This window comes from Filicampus tigris, chromosome 14, assembly GCF_054856515.1.
Source record: "Filicampus tigris isolate MCC_2025a chromosome 14, RoL_Ftig_1.0, whole genome shotgun sequence".
Taxonomy (NCBI): domain Eukaryota; kingdom Metazoa; phylum Chordata; class Actinopteri; order Syngnathiformes; family Syngnathidae; genus Filicampus; species Filicampus tigris.
In genome coordinates this window covers 3,131,289-3,137,065 of record NC_141230.1, presented here as the reverse complement: position 1 = coordinate 3,137,065, position 5,777 = coordinate 3,131,289, and the positions used below count along the sequence as shown (strand labels likewise).

Genomic DNA, 5,777 nt, shown 5'->3' with positions numbered 1-5,777 from the left:
TCAGAGGTCGTGGGTTCGATCCCGGCTCCGGCCTCCCTGTGTGGAGTTTGCATGTTCTCCACGTGCCTGCGTGGGTTTTCTCCGGGTACTCCGGTTTCCTCCCACATTCCAAAAACATGCATGGTAAGTTGATTGGACTGTCTAAATTGCCCCTAGGTGTGATTGTGAGTGCGGATGTTTGTCTCTGTGTGCCCTGCGATTGGCTGGCAACCAATTCAGGGTGTCCCCCGCCTACTGCCCAAAGACTGCTGGGATAGGCTCCAGCACGCCCCGCGACCCTTGTGAGGATAAGCGGTACCGATAATGGATGGATGGATTTTTTCTTTTGCATTAAACACTACTTGTTTTTTTTTAGTTCTGTGAGAATACTTAATCAATAAAAACGGAGCAACCAAATCAGCAAGAGCTATTAACAGTATCCTACAATACATTTTTGTCAACGTGATAAATTGTGGGTAGAAAGATACGTTGAAAACAGCTACATTGGCCAAGTACTAATGTTAACAGTGAAACGAATCATTAGATTGCAATCTATCTCCGTAAGCCTGAGTCCAAAGCTATTATTTGAGACAGAACGACGTTATGAAATACATATTGATAAATTGGATATACACGTTGCTGACTTTACCTGCTGTGAAGATGCGTCTCCTGAGCCGCTGCAAGCGTCGTCCGATCCGCTCGCGTTTGCCATCTTTGTTTTCTTCTCTACGCATGCACGGGGAGAGGAATCGCGGATCGATTAGCTCCCCTTCGGACCTGCCTGTGTTCTGTGTGATGTCATCCTAATTTGCATGTTGTGCAGATTCGTCCTCCAAAAAATGATTCGTTGTAAATTGGCAATTCGTGCGTAGTGAAGATTCCTAGTCATAGAAGCGAGAGTTGTATTCACAAAAGACAGTAGACCGGCAAGATGGCGGACTGAGCTGACGCAACGGCTGTTACTCTTGGTCAAATTCCTCAAATTTAGTAGTTGAAAACGAATTCCTCTCAAGAAAACTGGGTTACGACAAGAAATATGCCTAAACAGAAAATATAACAGAAGAACAAAGGAGAAAACTCAACTTCTGACGCAAAAAACGGCGCTGTCATGCCGGCTAGCAATATGGCTAAAGACGTGCTAGCAGAGGATCATTGCTACACAATGGAAGTTACCAGTGGTGGAACGGATAAAAGAAATTTCCAGGAGGTGGATGCTTCTCCGGTAAGCACTCCAACTAAAACGCAAACGGGAGAAGCCGAATGATGATTCTTCGTTGGAAGTCATAATGAAAGTGCTAAACTCAAGATTTGATCAACTGAAAATCAACTGGATGATATTAAGTCGCAGATTAAAGATAACAGCACGATGATAGGCAGCCTAGCTAAGGCGCTGGAGTTTAACGCTGCGGAACTTAACGACTGTAAAAGTAACGTGACTGATTTGGAAGTGAAAGTGACTAATTTGGAGAAGGAGAACACAGCACTAAAAGAAAAAGTTGGTCAACAGGACAGATACGGCAGACGCTGGAATTTGAAAATAGGCAGGAAAGAAATGCAAAATGAGAACATCAAAGAGCAGGTGGTGGATCTACTCAAGAAGATTGCACCTATGTGGGAGCAGAAGATGGACGACGTGGTGGAGACCTATGGGGTTCCATTTGTGCCAAAATCATGTTATGTGTCATGAAACGTGTCTATGTTATATGCTATGTGTCATGAAACGTGTCTATGTTATATGTTATGTGTCGATGTATCTGTCTATGTAGATGTCTATGCTACGTGTCTATGTTATGTCGATGATAAGTGTTTGTTAGACGTCCATGTTTAATGTTTGTTAGACGTCCATGTTAAGTGTTTGTTAAACGTCCATGTTAATTGTTTGTTAGACATCCATTATGTGTCTGTGTAATGTGTCGATGACTATTAGCACAATTAGCACAACTCCGTAGCCCAAATTCCTTACGAGATGGAAGTAGCTTCGACGGGTGGATCGTTTGAGTTCTATAAATGCTTGAAAAAGTTTCCTGGATTGAACCGTTTAGCCCCTTTTAGCAAAGGCTAATCATGATTTTTACGATTTCCCTCTGACTAATGTTTGTTAGATGTCCATGTTAATTGTTTGTTAAATGTCCATGTTAATTGTTTGTTAGACATTCATGATGTGTCTGTGTAATGTGTCCATGACTATTAGCACAATTAGCACCCCTCCGTAGCCCAAATTCCTTACGAGATGGAAGTAGCTTCGACGAGTGGATCGTTTGAGTTCTACAAATGCTTGAAAAAGTTTCCTGGATTGAACCGTTTAGCCCCTTTTAGCAAAGGCTAATCATGATTTTTACGATTTCCCTCCGACACGGATGTTGTAGTCCGCAGGGCGAATATTACAGAACGCGAGAAGGGGAGAAGAGTGACGAGAGAGAGCGATGATATTAAAGAAGAAACACGATCTGGTCAAGGGCCATACGGTAAATTGATTTTATTTGTGTTTAAATATGATAACACTTGAGTGTCGTAGTGTGAAATGCCTATTTAAAATGTTCTTTAGCATCACGTATACCAGCTTGCATTAAAACCACTGCTCGTGCACATATACGTACAGTATTTGCGTGTCAGCGTTGTTTTTGGCAGGCAGTTAGTTTTAATCTTTTGGGCAAAAATGCTTATTAGTTTTAGTCACATTTTAGGCATTCCTATTCATGATAGTTTTAGTCAACAAAAACTCCCCAAAATGTTTTAGTCTAGTTTTAGTAGACACATATTCAAGAAAGTTTTGTCTAGTCAATTTAAGTTGAATATATATATATATATATATATATATATATATATATATATATATATATATATATATATATATATAATATGCATAAAAGAAACATTTACAGAATCAAAGCAGTCTGAATGTGTATATGTATAGTATATGTTGCAGCTGGCTGTGTATGCTATAAGCCAGGGGTAGGGAACTTCAGTTCCGAGAGAGCCATATCCTGCCTGTTTTGGATTTCTCCCTACTACGACACACCTGATTCAAATGATCAGCTCATCAGCTAGCTAGGTAGACGTCTGAAACAATCCTGATCAGTTGAGTCAGGTGTGTTGTGGTAGGGAGAGATCCAAAACGGGGACGATATGGCTCTCGAGGAACTGGAGTTCCCTACCCCTGCTATAAGATAAGATAAGATGGCAAAGCTGTTGAATATTTCAACTTTTACGTAAGTGCTCAAATTTAATGAAACGAGCAAAAAAAACAAAACAATTAAGATTCATGCTCATGCTAGCCACATGAATCCGCTTTTCCAATAAATCTAAGGGTTACAAGTGATAATATTCAAAGACAACATATCACATTACCCTTTGGGGTTATTTTCAAAGTCAATTGTGCCTCCTGGTGGACAACAATCTCCTGCAAACGTGTGCATGTTCAAATTTCGTCATATTGTTTTCACTTTTCTTTTTGCAGGCTCTTGGTAGTCTTGGTGATAGCCACTGCTGTTCCCTGCCCTTGTTGTGATCACATGTCAGGTTTTACTCCTTCAAGTTCTTTTAATTTCATGATTTTCATGTTAAACATATTACACGTAAACTCGCTATGTTTATGGGTTAGGGTTAGGGCTGCGAAAGGCAGACAACACCTTGAACCAGCCAGTCGCAAGGCACTCACAGACACCGTCACTGAGCAGGAACTGATCCCATGCTGCCCCCACACGACTTAGGCGAGTGTACCACTACGCCAACTGTGACCAGGATAACAATTTTTGTGATTACACATCCAATGAGTACTTTGAAATGCTTTTCAGATGTAGCATTGAATTGTCTATTTGAAAAGAATGCCATGATTACAGTTTGGGACTATTTAAGATGTCTTAACTATAATATAAATGAATGAAATGTTAGTTTAATGTTGTATAGTTCTTGTTATGACAAATCCATCCATCCATTATCCAATCCAATTATCCTCACAAGGGTCGGGCTCGTGCTGGAGCCTATTCCAGCTGTTTTTGGACAGCAGGCGGGGTACACCCAGAACTAGTTGCTAGCCAATCGCAGGGCACACAGAGACAAACAAACATCCACACTCACAATCACACCTAGGGGCAATTTAGAGTGTCCAATTAAACTACAATGCATGTTTTTGGAATGTCGAAGGAAACCGCAGTCCCCGGAGAAAGTCCACGCAGGCACGGGGAGAAAATGCAAACTCCACACAGGAAGGCCCATGACCTCTGCACTTTGAGGTGGACGTGCTAGCCAGTCGCCCGCTGTTATGTCAAACATAGAATTAAAATTTCGTTTCATAATTTTTAAAAATTTTAACTGTTAACTGATGGTGCTTCTGAAATTGAGTAAAGTAATCTCACAAGTGAAATGAAACAAACTTTTTTTTAAACAGTTGTCCATTGTTTATTTATAGTTAATTGAAAATACCAGCACTTTGTATTGATGTACATGAATTTGTATGGTGGAAACTACTCATCTACTTTGTCTGGTTCACCACGAAGACATGTTATGAGAGACTTAAGTATTTGCTTAAATATCATGAAATGTGTACCGTAATTATTTTTTTTCAGAAACACAGCTGTAAACATTTTGTTTGATCACCACAGGGTGTAAGTGTGACGTCCTGACTTTGGTGTGAAGCGCCAATGCTTGGGCCAGGCTACATCAGTTGACCCTTCGAAGGAGGAACTCAAGAGACTGATGGAGAAATATTGGATCTGACTGTTGGTGGAAATAAAATCATGCAGTATTTTAGAAGATTTCTCGCTGTGTATGAGATTGTTGCTTGTTCCTGAAACAAAATGGCATCTTTAAATTTAGGTGCCAAGTAAACTTAGCTCAGTGGACTGGAGACTCCCCAATGTAACAAGCCACAACCTGTGTTTGTTGCCAGAATTAAGATTTTTCTTGAAGAGCATCATTGCAATGGGCAATGGGGACAATTGAAGCCCCTCACCCCCAATTTCCCAGTGTTTACAGTGTATGACAATTATGTCCCTTTATTATTGTACACCAATACTGCATTATAATGTTTAAAAAAAATCGGATTACTCTGACTCGTCTTTATTGGTATTACTTTTTGAATCAGAAATAATCCCAGTAAGAAAATTTGCGTTGATTTTGGTCATCACAGTAAGGTATAAAGTACACTACGAAAGAAAATAGGATAGGGATTAAAAATAAAAGGAATACAATGAGCCAGTTTGCTAAACCTGAGTGCTGCTTACATGAATGAAAACCAAGATTCATTACATCAAATATTGCACATTTAGAAGAAAATGTAGGTTCATTGTTATTAGTGTATTGTGCAGTGAGGGGGCAGACAGATTGCGCTGTCTACCGTGAAATAAAAAAAACTTTTCATTGACGTCTAACATTCACTTATCATCGACACATCATGGATGTCTAACAAACAATTAACATGGACGTTTAACAAACACTTAACATGGACTACTAACAAACAGTTAACATGGACGTCAAACAAACAATTAACATGGACGTTTAACAAACACTTAACATGGACGTTTAACAAACACTTTACATGGACGTTTAACAAACACTTATCGTCGACACAAACTAGACACGTATCATAGACGTCTACATAGGCACATACATCGACACATAACATAGAACATAGACACGTTTCATGACACATAATATATTTTTGGCACCCCATACAAATGGAACCCCATAAGGAAGAAGGGAGGAGAGAAGAACATGCCAGGTGATCATCCAATTCGTCAAGCGACAACGCAGAAATGAGATTTGGAAAATGACAAAGGAATCCACTGTGTGTAAGGAGG

The 5,777-nt window shown here is 39.9% G+C and overlaps 1 long non-coding RNA gene across 3 annotated transcripts; it reads left to right on the top strand.

Moving 5' to 3' along the window:
• Positions 1–667: 667 nt before the first annotated feature.
• LOC147136062 (uncharacterized) lies at positions 668–4,733 on the top strand. 3 transcript variants are annotated; one of them, XR_015089666.1, is made up of 5 exons: positions 676–2,444; positions 3,437–3,498; positions 3,581–3,689; positions 4,123–4,211; positions 4,581–4,733. It is a non-coding gene; the product is annotated as an uncharacterized LOC147136062 (long non-coding RNA). The 3 variants fall into 3 exon arrangements; XR_015089665.1 differs by having other exon boundaries at positions 668–2,444; positions 3,437–3,493; positions 3,581–4,211; XR_015089664.1 differs by having other exon boundaries at positions 668–2,444; positions 3,581–4,211.
• Positions 4,734–5,777: the final 1,044 nt, after the last annotated feature.